Source organism: Tamandua tetradactyla, chromosome 8 (assembly GCF_023851605.1).
Source record: "Tamandua tetradactyla isolate mTamTet1 chromosome 8, mTamTet1.pri, whole genome shotgun sequence".
NCBI lineage: Eukaryota > Metazoa > Chordata > Mammalia > Pilosa > Myrmecophagidae > Tamandua > Tamandua tetradactyla.
In genome coordinates, this window is record NC_135334.1 from 107,986,907 (window position 1) to 108,002,576 (window position 15,670).

The following is a 15,670-nucleotide window of genomic DNA, read 5'->3' on the forward strand; positions in this document are numbered from 1 at the left end:
TTTATTGTATACATATCATGTGCAAGGCACTGTGCCAGGCTTTGGGATTACAAAAGAGAACAAAACCTAGATCCTGGTCCTAGGGGTTTACAGCCTAGTGGGAATTAGACAAGCCTGGGGACCCAGTGTAAGGTGCCATCAGGCCCCAAAGAGGGGTTTCTTAACATTCTAGGAGTTTCGGGCAAAGTCCCTGAGCCTGGCTGAACCTCATTTCCCTTTGTGAGGCTTGGGGCTAACAGTCCCCACCTGGAAGGTTTGTGATAAGTACCAGCAAATCCTTTCTTCATTCTTGAAACCTGACCCCTGTCTCCCACCCCAAAAGCCTAGTACTCTCTACACTTCCTGAGCATTCAAGCAGCTGCCACCATCCTTAAAGACTGCGAAGAAAAAACAATATACAGAAAACAGCTGTACAGCATGGGAGATTTGTATCATAATTACAAACATGGATGTCACAAGTTATCTGTGGTGCTCGCTTCAGCAGCACATGTACTAAAATTGTAACGATACAGAGAAGATTAGCATGGCCCCTGCACAAGGATGACACGCAAATTTGTGAAGCGTTCCATATTAAAAAAAAAAAGTTATCTGTGGTAATCTGCAGTGCTTTGGGTACTCAACAGTACAAACACGTGATGATGGGAGCAGGGAGAAGGGGAGGGAGGAGGGGAGGGCAGGGCAGTGGAAGACGAGGATTTGCATCTCACAGAAGAGCTGGGTCTTACACGTCCCCTCAGTCATCTCATTGCTTCTAACCAACGTGTGGTTCCACAACTAGGTATTGGGCGCATACTTTGTGCCAGGTCCTGTTCCAGGGGCTGGGAATGCTGCCTCAGCTCCTTGATGGCGGCTCAGAGTGCAATCAAGTAACTAAAAAAATACCAAGTGTATGGTGCTAAGTGCTCTGAAGAAGAGAAAAGAAGAATAGAGGATTAGGGAGTGATGATGAGGGCTGATTTATGTGGCATCTGAGCATGTTCATCCTAATAGAGAACTTTTGGTCTGAACCTCACCATCCTTTTGGAAGGAAGCAATTCATTCATATTAACTCTAGTTAATATGTTCAACTCACCCCAACTTCTCTAAAATGATCTCATATGGGCAAAATGAACATTTAAAAAGTACCCTTAATCTCGCTCGAACTCAACCAATGCAATATGTTAAAATATATTCTTCCAGAGTATTTTTAATGCATGTACTATACATATTATCTATAAAGGGATCGTAACATAATTTATTAAAATAGTATTCCATAATAATTTCCTTACTGATGGACAAATTTCTGCAGCATCATTTTAATAGCTCTGTATTATTCCATTACATCTGTGAATCATAAAATAATCGAGATCCCCTATGATTGAGCATTTATGTGGGAGGTATACCATTTTTCACTAGTTTAAATAATGCCACAGTGAACCTTGAAGTGTTTGCCCACATCCTTAATTAATTCTACGTTTCTAGGGTCATAATTACCTTCCTGGGAGCAGAGAATTAGGATGGTATTTCTGAGGGAGGAGGTGTCTCCTTTGGGGGCCAACTCCACCAAAAGAGGTGGCCCAACAGCTTTGGGGTTATTTGCAATTTAAGTCCAGCATGTGGGATTATTTTACCCTAGGAAAGGTCAATTTTGTTACCTGGCTCACTGGCTTTATGAAATTACTTATCTGACACCTTTAAGGAACCCAGAAATGCCTGCGGGAACCGTGGATCTACCATGTACGGGTTGTATGATCTGGAGCAATTGCTCAAGGCCTCCTGAGGCTTGGTATCCTCATCCATGAACTGGGAAGGTGAAAATACCTGCCTTACAGGGTTATTTCAAGGGGCAAATGAGATGATGTGCACAGACATACCTATGCCAAAGCAAGAAGTTGATACGTGCCAAGGCCTTTACCAAGCACTTTAATCATATTTAATCCTCAAGAGATTGGGTGTGATAGGCATTCTCATTCTTACTTTATAGATTTGAAAATCAAGGCTTAGAGAGGTTGAATAATTCGCTCAAGAGGTGGAAATGGTATTCACCTTCAGGTCTACTGAATCCAAAGCTTATGCCTTAACAATCCACTCCATTCTGCCTCCCCAACTACTTGTAACTTGGGTAACCGAAGCCACCCAAGTGTTTCATTAACATTTGTCTTAGTTTCCTGGCTGCTAAAACAAATACCGTACAATGGGCAGGCTTAAACAACCGGAATTTATTAGCTCATGATTTTAAGGCTAGAAGTCTAAATTCAAGGCATCAGCAAGGCAATGCTTTCTCCCTAAAGAGTGTGGCCTTCTGGGGCTGGCTGCCCTTGATTCTTGGACCTTGAGTTTTCTGTCACCTGGCAGTGCACGTGGCGGTGTCTCCTCCTTTCTCTCCTGGGTTCCACTGACTTCTGACTTCTTTCTGTGGCTTTCTCTCTCTGTGTCTGAATTTCATTCTCTTTATAAAGGACTCCGGTAATCAACTCAACCTGATTCAGTTGGGTCACACCTTAACTGAAATAACGTCTTCAAGAGATCCTATTTACAAATGCCCACCAAAATGAGCATGACCAAGACGAGCATGGTCAAATTGGGATATACGATCCAATTCACCACATTATCTTAGTGTTCAAATCCCTATAGCCCTGTTCTCCCAAGACCAGGCCCTGAGGAATTCTTCTCCCCTGATGTTTCTGGACTCTATCGAGATTTGGAATGAGTTTATCCGGATTAATGCCTGCTCTTGTGTACTCTAGAACCACTGTCCACATCAGGCCCACATTTTCTTCCCCACCCCCACCCCACCCCAGCCACTGTCTTGTTGCAACAGATCTCTGACGATGTCTTGATGCCAAGAAGCAGGAATCCTGCCATTGCTTCCCTCATTACCACATTGTAGATTCCTTCCCAGTCACCTCATTTGCAAAATGAAAGATAATCCTTAGCTTGGGTTATGTTCATTTGAGGAAGGTGGAGCTACCACAGTGGCTAGACCTCCAAAGTGACCCAAAGCTTAATATATCACAGCTCTTTTTTTCTGACTTGAGCTTTGCCTCTCCCACTGAATCCTAAGCAACCCCCACCACCGCTGCATCTGTGCAGGTCTGCCTGGAACCATGTTCTACCACCACCTGGCAGGTGCCGATGTAGCTGAACCTCCATTGTGGCTTGTACTGGCCAGTGATACTTTCAAGAGATGAGCAGGAGATGGCACAGCTGAGTTAGGACAGGAATCCTACAGCACATGGTCCCAAGTACTACAGAATTTAGGGAGACCCTTTTGTGCTGTTTTTCATGGACACAGAATCCTGCTAAGATGGTTAGCAAGAATGAGTTTTGATGTTAGCTGCTCCCCTATACCTGGAAAAACATCAACCTCCTGGGGTCTTTAAGCCATTTACCGAGAATGACTCCATCATGCAATATTTAGTCGACAGCCATTCATTGAATGTCTACTTTGTATCAGGTGCTATTCCACTATTCCAGGAAGTAAGGATACAGTGGGTCAAGAAAATAGACAACATTTCTCACTAAAGGATCTTGGAGAAGCATGCCTTCCTTATGAAGTATTCTTCCACAGATCCCTAAAGCCCTTTCTAGCAATATGGCTTCCCTCAGATTCCCCCTCTCCAATCCATCAGATATGTCTATAAATGTCGTAATTCCAACTGTGGACTGAATTCCAGTCCTTTTCTTAATTAAACCTTGGCTCTTACTGTGCTTAGAGCAATGAGTAAGGCCCTGGACGCTGGAGCCCCACAGTGTGCATTCAAACCCTGGCTCTGCTCCCCCTTGGCTATTGACCTTGGACAAGCTACTTATCCTGTCCTGCCTTGGTTTCCTCATTTGTAAAATGGGGTAATAATGCTAGTTAACACCATCAAGCACTTACAGGATGCCAGACACAGTTCCAGGTGCTTTCGATGTATTATTTCATTTGATTCTCACCAGGTAGGCACCAACAATTCCCACTTTTACAGACAGGAAACAGACACAGAGATGTCAAGTAATTGCCAACACTGGCATTCATTTTATCAGATTGTTTGAGGTTTTAAATGATCTGCATGGGAAGTGGTCAATGAATTATTATTGTTATCATCAAATGATCATTTTGAATGGAAAAAGCAGGATACAAAATTCGATATAGAGGCAAATCTTTACTATGAGGAAAAGCACATTGAATGATCTAGAAGGAAATAAGTTAAAATAATAACAGTGGCTGTCTCAGGCTAGTGAGATGAATAGGATAACATACTTATTTCGTTTTTTTTATGCTTTCCAAATATCTTACTATGAGTATTTCTTTAATATTTAAGAAAAATCACTAAAAAGTCTGGGAGAAAATAAATTGGTAAGCTTCTCCTCTGGCCTGATATATTCAGGGACCACTGCCTGTGGCCCTTGGTGACAGACTCTGCATTCTCCTCCTTAAGGCTGCTGGGCTCTGCAGAGCCTCCCACAGTGTCACACTTGGTGACCCCCAGTTCCCAGGGGCAGGAGGGGGACTCCAGGCAACTTCCACTCTCCAAGTGAATCACAGAACCCATTACTCACTTAGCTTCATTATATCTTTAATTATGACCTTTTAATCTGAGTGAAAAAGAAGTATAATTTTACTTTAAGCGATATGCCAGGTCTATCTATGCTCCCAACATTTCCAGGTTTCATGGAAATTGCAGGGATCATAGAAATTTAAGCTAATATTATTTCAATATTTCAAGGCACAGTTTTACTCTTTGAATAATTATGGGTGTTTTTTTTTTTCCAAATTCTTTTATTTCTTCATTATTGGAGGTTGTGCTGGTTTCTGTTGTGTATGCTTGGAGATGTGGAAAAATGCAAGGCATCCGTATACACCCTGGCCTGAAGCATCCTACCGTTAAAAAAGGTTACTCTTTATTTTTCCTATCATTTCTCTTAGACCGTGAGTTTTATGTGGGAAGGGATAACACGTGTTCACTCTGTCTGCACTGTCTAAAATGGTACTTAGTCCATAGTAGACAAGCAATAAGTGTTTGTTAAATGAGTACCTGAATAAATACATTTAGAAGCCTAACTACTAGTTGCCTTTGTATATTATGAAACAAATGTGATACATCGAACTGCGTTGAGTGCCTGCGGTGGAAAAGCAGCACAGGTCCAGAATGCCATCGGTGAACTTCTTTGTGCCAGATGTGATTCAGGTTCAGAATTTTTTAATTTTTTTAAGGATTTTTTGTTTTTTTGGCATGGGCAGGCATGGGGAATCGAACCTGGGTCTCTGGCATGACAGGCGAGAACTCTGCCTGCTGAGCAGCTGCGGTCCACCCGAAAGGATTTTTAATCCAACCTCCCAGTAGCAACTGGAGAAGCATCCCTTATCAAACAAATTAACATATTTTGCAGTGGAAATGTATGAAAATACACATTCAGTGGGACAAATAAAGATTATAAATAACCTCAAGTCAGTCTAGGTGAGTGTTTGCTGCTAAATAATTCAGGCCAGGTCCAGGACTGCTGTCGAATGAGTTGGAAGAGATTCTGCTTTTCAGAGCTTTTTGGAATTTGGAATTGCAGGTAAGGCCTTTACTCTTAAGCCTACTCCTTCAAACTGGGGACTCTAGAGCTGGCATTGCTTCACCCTCTCCTGTCAGTTATTGGCTAGGATATTAGGCAAGTTATTTATGTTCTTTGTCTTCAGTATTCACATCTATAAAGCAAGAATAATGATACGGCTTAAAACAAAGGGCCGTGAAAGAGTTAATATGCAAAAAATGTCCAGCGCATAATAAGTGCTCAATAAATATTAGCTAGTAACGTATGACTTCATACCACAATGCAAACAGCCTGCCAGGCCGATATTATTTAGGTCATTTGACAAATGAGGAAAGAGAAACTCGGGAGGTAAAAATTACACAACGGGGCAGTGTCAGGGCAAGGATTTGAAACCCAAGCACCACCTTCTGTCCATGACACCCACCTTGCTTAAATTCTAGTTGTGTCCATCCAAGATGCCTTTAATCAGCTCCTACTCTCTGCGTCCCCCTCTCCAAGACAGAATTCTTGAAGAAAAGAAAAGAAAAGAACCCAGGAAAGAGGGAAATTGTTTAGATGTGCATTTTACTAGCAGGTTTTCTCTCTCCTCTCTCCTTTCTCCTTTTTTTCACTGAAAAGCAAGAGGCGAAAGAACTTGGCACCATTTCCATCACGCCGATTCGTCTGGGTTTCTCGAATGTGGTGATCCCTGGAAAGCCAGGATTCATGCTTACCTGCGCTTTCATCAAGCGGCCCTGGCGGCGGGCTGGGGAGGGCGGGCTGCCGGGGGCGGCGGGGGGGCCTGCTGAGCAACACCCGAACCACAGCTGTGGCTGCCCTTGTCAGAGTGCCAGCCTGTCTCACCCGGTCTGTTCTCGCCCGCTACCTGGCCCTCGCCCATCTGCCGCAGAATTCATAAAATGCTGAAGACCACAAACATCGGAACCTATTATAGGTAACATACTTCACTTACATTCTGATCGTGGGCTTAGCCACCCCAAGCTCGGCTCATCATGGCACAGGGGTCCGATCCCCCCCCACAGAAGAGGCACCGATCTCTAGGTAGTTCTGTCATTTTGGGGGGTGCTTAGAAATAAGCTGTTCTCCTAGACGCTGCTTTTGTCCCTCAGTTGCCCAGATGTAAAGAAAAGCTGGGGGTGGGGGGATGGGACGCCAAGTCATCTCACAGGAGGTTAACAAGTTTGTATATTAATCCCTTTGTCGAGTTTATGGAGCAAGTGATCTGTTAGTTGCAATGACCTTCCCTCCCTTGAGGCTTACCTGTCCTGGTTGCTGCCCTCCATGTGTGCCATTGTGACCACACTTCCAAGGACATCGCAGAATAAACCACCCGTGTGTCCCTAGACAATGTCCCCCATGTCCCTTGCTTTTCCCCCTCCCAGGGAGCTCAGTGGCAACACTCATGGGTGAGGGCACCTAAGCTAGGAGAGCACACATCTCGGGCTCTTTGCAGCCATTGTTACTTCAGTTTTCTACTGAACCTACAAGCAAACAGCTAAAAGATTGACATCAGTGCCCGGCTGAGCCATACTGGAGTCTGAGGCAAATGAAAATCCCTAATACCGATCCTGTTTTCACTTAAACTGTTGGCATTTTGTACATCAGAGGATATTTTGCACTCATTTTGATTTGCCAAAAATATCACATTCTAAACACTATCTTGATGACCAAGCTTTTTGGGCACTCCTCCACATTTTGTGCCTAGTCTTGGTCCTGCCATGCGTCCACTCCACTGAGGAGTGAGGATGCTGAGGTATATTTGTGTACCTGCTTCTGCCCCTCATGGGTAGAAGGCTGCTCAGAGTGTGTCTACCCAGCCTGCCCCACTTGCAGATTAGTCAGGCACCATCAGCAAAGGCCGCAGTGATCTGTTTGTCTTGGACAGATCACTGAGGCCTGAGGAGTTGGTTATGACTGGCAGCTTGTTCCTAAAACTATGTAGTTTGAAGATGCATCTCCCAAAAGAAAGGGCATTGTATTCTGAGAAACCCTGTGACTCATGAATACCCGGTATAGCTCTTTCTTGGCTGTCATGAGCCAATGCATTCATATTGTTTTCCTAATAGTTTGAGTTGTGTCTTTGGCACCTGAACCAAGGAGTCCTACCCCTTGCAAGCTGATGGCTGGAGCTGGCCTAGAGTTTGCAAGCAGGAGCCAGATGGCTCTCACTCATGAGTCCAACTCATCGTTTGTGGATGAAAGAGGGGTTGGGCTCCCAAATAACAGAATGTACCCGTGTTAGAAGCATCCTCAAGACTCTACCTCTCCAACTTAAAGGAAAGAATTTAGAGACCTCAAGGACAATCACACTGATTACGTATACCCATATCAACATCTTTTCATTTGCATGGCACATTTACAGTTTCAAATCCCTTTCACTTTCCTACTCTTTCCTCACAAAGGCTTAGAAGTGCAGGCCACACAAGCAGTAGAACCCCCATTTTATAGATGAGGAGACTGAGGCTTCAAGAGGCCAGCGACCCATCTATAGCTAAGTGACTATAGAGCATGCTGTCTTTTACTCCACCAGACTCAAACCAACAGAGACAGCTACACAGAGCAACCTGCCTATCTCAAAGTAGATTTTTACTCTTTCCTCCATTAAACTTTAGTTTATTAGTTCCGTTCTGTCAATTCTGAGAGGAGCAGCAAGTGATTGTTGGTGTTTCTCAGGACCTTGTCTTAGTCACCTCCAAATCTGCAGCTCCTGCCCTCTTCCTGGTAGGAATAGGTGCTCAGTCCATGTTTGTTGACTTGGATCAAATTAATGCTGAGGAAAAAGCAGCTCAGACAATTTCTGGCACCAGATTTTGGAACATTTAGAGGAAAGACTGGATTGGTAAGAATAGGATTTATTGAGCATATACTGTGCCAAATGCCTGATGTACACCTCAACTGTCTAAATATTGTGCTTCCTGCTTTACAGATAAGGAAAGTGAAGTTCAGAAAGATTAAGAATCTTACCCAGTGGTAGGGCTAGGATCAAAACCAAGTCTGCCGGATTCCCAAATCCACGTTCTTAAACCAAGTATGCTCTGTGTTCTAGTTTTCTAGCTGCCAGTATACCAGAAATGGAATGGATTTTAAAAAGGGGAATTTAATAAGTTGCAAGTTAACAGCTTTTAGGCCATGGAAATGTCCCAATGAAAGCAAGTCTATAGAAATGTTCAGTCTAAGGCATCCAGGGTAAGATACCCTGATTCAAGAAGGCCGATGACGTTCAGGGTTTCTCTCTCAAGTGAGAAGGCACATGGCGAACACAATGTCTTCTGCTGGCTTCCTCTCCAGCTCCCCAGGAGGCGTTTTCCTACTTCATCTCCAAAAGTCACTGGCTGGTACACTGTCTGCTTTGTGCTTCTGCAGCATTCTGTTGTCCTTGTCTGCTCTCTCAAGAATCTTCTCTTTTATAGGATTCCAGTAAACTAATCAAGACATGTAGAAGGGTTGGAGACTTATCTCCACCTAATCAAGTTTGCCACCCACACTTGATTGTGTCACATCTTCGTGGAGATAATCTAATCAAAGTTTCCAGTGTGTGGTGCTGAATAGGGATTAGAAGAAATGGCTGTCTTTGCAAAATGGGATTAGGGTTAAAACATTGCTTTTCTGGGGTGCCTAAATCCTTTCAAACCAGCACACTCTGTAAACCAGGGAGGGCTACCAAGTCATATTGCAGCTCAATAAATGGGAGGAAGAGATGGCCCAGAAGTTCTGGAGTTAGAGCCGGTTAGAGGCTTTGTTGGGGTGGGGGGAGTTTGGGGGCTACTAGAGAAGGGGAAGTGGGATACGGGGGTGTTGCTTATGCACTGGATGGGAATTGAATCAGTAGATACGAAAAATTATTTTTTGCTCCTTTAAAAGATGAATCTTTAAATACCAAAGCGCTCTGTACTAAAACATGTGGGTCAAGGGGGTGTCATAAGGCAGGTGAGCTGAGCTGAGCTGGGTGTCCGGGCAGAGGCCAGGCAGCCCCCCAGTGGGGATGTTGGGGTGAGGAACTTGCAGCATAGACTGGAGGGAGGACCTTCCTGATTTTGTGTATCAACACATCTCCCCATCGGGCTGTGAGTGGAGGCAGTGCAGCCACTTCGCTCATTCCTGCCACGTATTGTCCCCCTTCTGCCTTGTCAAATGTTAATCAGCTCCCCAACTCCCTCATCTTAATTGTTTGCAATGATCCGTGGTAGACACACAAACAACTCTGCAGCTTGGAATCCTCCCATCAGGCAAAAATGAAATTATTCACATTTTTCACGCAGGTTTTTCACAAAGTGAGTAGGGTGGTGAAAATGACTATCAAATGCCTTTGCCATTTTCGACTGGGGATTGGCCCTTCCTCTTTAATGTGTGTGTGTCTTCATGCCTCAGCTACACTGAGCGTTCGCCTTTCTTGTTTATGTTTATTTTGGAAGCAAAATATGTTTACAAAATCATTTAAAAAGTGTTAACGATCAGTTTCCGGAATACTAATGTGGATTCAAATTACTTTCACATGAATCAAGACAAATTAAAAAATGCCATTTGATCATAAACTGTTTTAAATTTGCGTTATAAAGTAGTGCAGCAAATCTGAATATAAGCCTTTTTTTTTTTCAAAGAGCAGTTTAAAACAACGATACCAATGGAATGAAGAAGTTCAGAATAAACATCTGCTCCAAGAAGGGAGGAAATAAACTTTTGAGCATTCACATGGGAGAAGGTGCTGGGTGACAGATGCCCCTACCCTTACCCTTTCCCACAGGATTAACAGTGTTTGTAATTGACTAAAATAGGATTGAGGTGGGAAAAATATATGATTTTCAACTGTTTTATTCACAAGTATTTGTCCAGTGTCTAGTATGGGGCCTGGTACATTGTAGACACTTAATAATACTTGTGGAATAAATGAATGAATAAAATCAGCTATATAAATGATAAAACAAATCCAAGACTCAGTTTGCTCTGAGCCAGTATAAATATTATGGAGTTCCTAGGAAGACAGAAGAGAAGAATCACGAGAGCTATGCTATGGAAAAACTACCAACCCCATATCCAGATCATAGTCTCTGCCCCCTCCTCCATCTTGCTTACACAGTAAAGTTGCTCCTGGCATTGGTGGTTTCTGATAATCCAAGATACAGAGGCTGTACTGGCTGTAAGTGTGGCCTTTGCAGAGTCACTCTTGCTGTCCCTGAATTTACCGAAGGCACTTTTTTGGTGATTCCATCATTTACCTATAAGCGAGATGGAGATTTGTGGGGTGACCCTGTATCACTTATTCCTGGTAAAGGCATCTTCTTCTGGCTCAGATGATCAGTACCGTGACTTCCCAGGGTTTCCCAGGGATCTGGTGAGAACAAGGTAACACTGGGATGGCAGAGAACATAAGTCCAGGCTCACCCAATGGGTGGGCTTTCTACCTCTCCCAGGAGCATCCCTGTCTTATTTTGACTTTCATACTGAGTTGCAAGGTAAGATTTTGTTTGTTGAAAGTCTTTGGATACTATAAGAAAAAATAAAGGAGCTCAAAAACCATAATCTACACAGCTAAAGGAGCTGGCAAAAGGCAAGTCCAAGGTTGTGAATCCAGTTGCCTAAGGAACCGTCTGCTTTTGAGTTAATGCATGTAGGGGTACAAGGCTGTAGCTTCATTGTAAAAGATGGAACATTAGATTCTCTAACAATTTGGAAAGAACGCCCCGTATCTCTATTCTGCAATACATCTATATGATGTGTTTGGTTCCAGCTCAGGATATGTAGAACGAGGGAAATGTGACTTAGATGTTGCCCAATATTCCAATGTCCCCCTTCCAGGGCGGCCAGGGGTGGAACAGAATCCCATAACTCATTCATGAGCAACCTTAGGAAGGTCCACGGCTATACCTTAAAGGCACCAGTAGCCGTCTCTCAGAGGAAAAAGAAAGCCAAGGGATTTGCCAGTGAGGAGAAAATGGTGGTCAGAAGCCTGGATGGTGGGGAGCTCTTCCTAGAAGCACTTGGAACTAGTACCAGCCCCACCTTCACCTAGATACCAAGCAGGGAAGACTAGTTGGATGCCAGTTAGCCAACCTCTAAAGGCAGAGCGGAGTGCAGCTTGGACTCGGGTTGACAGATCCCATCCCATCTCCGCTGCTGTGGGCACTCTGTGACCCTGAGACGCACAGCTCACCCTTCTGAGCTTTGGTTTCCCTCACCTGCAAAAATATGGTAAGAACATCTTCATCCCACAGGGCTGTTCCAGGAATTAGAATCCGTGGTTAGGAAGGTGTTGACACATAACCGGCTTTTACTATTACATTTTCTGTCTTTACACTCCTCTGAAAGGTGGAACTTACTATCTAGCGAGGGAGACATTTGGCTTTTTAAGTAAAGTCTACACTCTCTTAGATGGGATACAAGCTTTGGAGAAAAAGTTATCAGGGAAAGAGCTCAGGATCGCTGAGGGATCTGAGGACAATCCCCATTCCTGGACATAAGAATGGTGTTCTTTTTTTCTCAAGCTCCTTCGTCACCAAAAAGATTTCACTTCCAAATCAGTATAACCGGGAAATGGAAGCAGAACCTGGAATATACTCAATGGAGAGAGCTGGGATGTTGTCAGGTCACGGGACTCGGAGTCCTGAGGTTTAGTCCTGGCTTGCCATTTGCAAAGAGAAAATCTTGATTGAGAAACTGCACTCCTCTCTGACCCTATTTCCTTAACTGTATTTTGGAGATTTTAATTGCTGCCTCAGGTACATGAGATGGAGAGAGATTTGTTATCTGTTGGGATTTTCAGTATTAACAAGCAAGGAGCAGGGCCTGGCCATTGAAAGCTGCTATCCCAGGAGGCAAAGCTGGACACATACACATCCTGACATTGGTGGGGAAAGAAATGGAGGTGTTCTCCTCAGGATGTAAGTTATCTCAAAGCAAGGACGATGTATTTATGCTTCAAAGCTCCGGTAGGAGACCTTTCATCTGCAATGGCTGGCCTTCTGTGGCCCCTAGTAGTGCTGCCTTGATTTCTGATTTTATGCAATGTCTAGGCTCTGAGCAGCGATTGACTAGTTGGACATTGCTGACAAAGCAAATGTTGGTCCTGAGCTGTGTATATTTACAGTGCCATGTAAATAATAAACACTGATTATTCACTTCATCCCTCCCGATTTCTCCATCCATTTCCTGGCCATTTCAGGACCTTTCATCTCATGTGGATCAAGTTGCTGACTTTTATTGCCCGCTGCTTATGCAGTGCAAGAAATCATTGTTGCCCCATAAATAGCTAGCATCATTTTTTTCTCTCATTGAAAAATTATTCCAATTCAACCTAAATTTTCAACAATGAGGAAATATTTAAATAAATCATCCTCCACCCATTCGATGAAATTACACAATTAAGGGTCATGATTTTGAAAATGATTCAACAATACATAATGTTAGGTGCAAAAGGCCATGATATCAGCATGATCCAATTGGGTCCATGCATTGCTGTGTAGATCTCTGCATGCACATTAAAAGAGAAGGTAAGAAAATGCTTGAAATGTTATTTCCAAGTGGGAAGGTTGTGGGTGATTTTTATTTTATGCATTTTTTCCAGATCTTCCCTGGAGAACGTTTAGAACCTGAAAAGAAAAAGTTACTACGCAGCATTATTTTTTAAATAAAATTTTGACTTATTTATTTTTAAAATGTTGCCCCTTTATTTAAAACATTTCAAGTTGTTCTAATACACAGGGCAATAAAATCACCAGCAGCGGTGCCTGCCTTGTCAGATGGTTGCCAAATGGGACAAGAACAAGAGGAAAATGTGTTCATCAGTTTCTGTGAAATCAGAGCCACGAGGCTAACTCTCATTTGGAAGCTGCTTCTTCAAGCTTCTTGATCTTTTTTTTCCCTCCCTAAATATGAAGGGTTCTGTCTACACACACACACAACCTTACAAATATAGACACATGAAGTATACTTTCTGTTCTCAAATTTACATCCACCTAGGAAATTGCTCTAGGAAAGTCCCATCACTCACAGTGACTATTGCTGGGGAGGAAAAGGGCAATTTTATTTAGCTAATTTTTAAACAAATCTCAGATGCTGCCTACATCTCCTGAAGCCTGGAGGAAGGATAATCAAGTCAAGCTCCATTGACTAGGAGAATAGTGAACTGTGGAAAATGACTTCTCAGCACTTGGCGGGGCCACAGCTTCATTTGAATAACACATTCATTATTCAGAGGCTCTAAGCCTTCTCACAGGGCTGCTGGCCTGCCCCGGGGCTGGCCCCGGCTTCCAGAGCCTTCCACCGCCTGGGCCAGCCGCTGGCAGGTCTGTGCTGAAGTGGAGGACACAGCAGCACCCAGGCGAATATGAACAGGTAATGACTGTTTGCACTTTGCAGATGCAGGAACTGAGGCTCAGCAGGGTCAGACAGCCCGTGGGGGACAGCTGTACCCAGGTGTTCTCCCTCTGAGACCACTGCCATGTCTAATATCTGAAAACATCTTCTATGCTGAAACCTGCCTCTACTGGCCCATCTTTGTAAGACGTGTTTCTGACCAACTAGCCTGTGTTCAGATGGATGTTTAATTTTAATAGATGAGTTAAAAATAAAACATCATGAGTTTTAGGCAATTCACTGAAAGTGGCACCCAATTTCTTCTGCAGCCAAGATTGGACAAATGTTGGTGCTAGAGTAAAAAAAGAAAAACAACAATGATGAAAATGTTAATTTTTAGCTGAGCAACTCTTATATGTTAGAACACTGTTCTGAGCCTGTCTCAACTCATATCATCCTTAAAACAACCTCATGAAGGTATTATTAGCTCTGTTTTACAGATGAAGAAACTGAGTAAGAAGTTCACATGGCTACTCTTGAAAAGGGAGAAAAACAGATTTTGAGCTGTCTAATGGGAAATAAGCATAAAGACAGGGAGAGCTGCATTCAGACCCCAGCTCAATAACTCACTAGCTATGTGAGACCTTTGAAAACATTAGTTAACTTCTCTGAACTTCAAAACTCTCACTTATTACATATGAACTGTAAAATCGAGCTCACATGTCTGCTATGTTGAATGTGAAAATGAGGTGCAAAAGCCTGGTATCATACAATGCAATTGCTAGCTGGTTTCTGCCTCCTCTTCTATCTTTCCCTCTGTTCCGGTTTGTAAAAGCTGCTGGAATGCAGCATACCAGAAATGGCTTTTAAAACGGGGAATTTATTGCAAGTTTACAATTCTAAGGCCGTGAACGTATCCCAATTAAAGCAAGACTATAAAAAGGTCCAAATTAAGGCATCCAGGAAAAGACACCTTGGTTCAAGTAGGCCAATGATGTTTAGGGTCTCTCTCAGCTGGGAGGTCACATGGTGACATATGCTAGCTTTTTCACCTCATTTCATAAGGCTTCCCCAGGGGTATTTTCCTTCTGCTCCAAAGGTCTCTGACTGCATGGGCTCTGGTGGCTCTGGTGGCTCTAAAGCTTTTTTCCAAAATGGTTCCCTCTTAAAGGGCCCCAGTAAGCAACACCACCTTGAATGGGTGGAGACACAGCTCTATGGAAACCATCTAATCAAAGGTTACCACCCACAATTGGGTGGGTCACATCTCCATGGAAATAATCAAAAAGGTCCCACCCAGCAATACTGAATGAGGATTAAAGGATATGGCTTTTCAGGGGTACATAACAGCCTCAAACCAGCACACCCTCCTTATCTCTCATTTTTCTTCACTGATTCTCCCAGTGATTCTGAAAGGGGGTGGGGTGGGCAGGCTCATTCATTCATTCAACAAACATTTAAGTACTAAACAATATTCACTTTTCTAGAGGCTTAGTGAGAACAAGACTCAAGCTCCACATGGGCAGGACTGGCGCAAGGCTGCCCCCTTTGGATGGGGCATGCACAGGTCACACTTTTACTTGGCCTGATTATCTCCTACAGGCATTTGAGTTTATAACCCTAGTCTAAAGTGACATCAATCAAGAATTTTCCAAGACTCTGTAGATGCCCTTAGGTTACTCCTAGCTGGGCCTGATTTCTAGAGGGTTCTAGCTGCAAAACTCAAACCCACCAAAGCTCACTTCCATCCTGTGCTAAGCATACCTGGGAAAGGCTAGAGACTAAAAAAGCAGACCCAGTGCCGTCTCAGGGGACCCATAAATGAAGTTTCATTAGTTATGTAATTCAATTCGCTCATAAGTCACCCATCTAGCAT

The 15,670-nt window shown here is 43.5% G+C and overlaps 1 non-coding gene across 1 annotated transcript; it reads left to right on the top strand.

Annotated features, from left to right (window-relative positions):
* Positions 1-468: 468 nt before the first annotated feature.
* Positions 469-575, top strand: LOC143645302 (U6 spliceosomal RNA). Its single transcript, XR_013157026.1, has one exon. It is a non-coding gene; the product is annotated as a U6 spliceosomal RNA (small nuclear RNA).
* Positions 576-15,670: the final 15,095 nt, after the last annotated feature.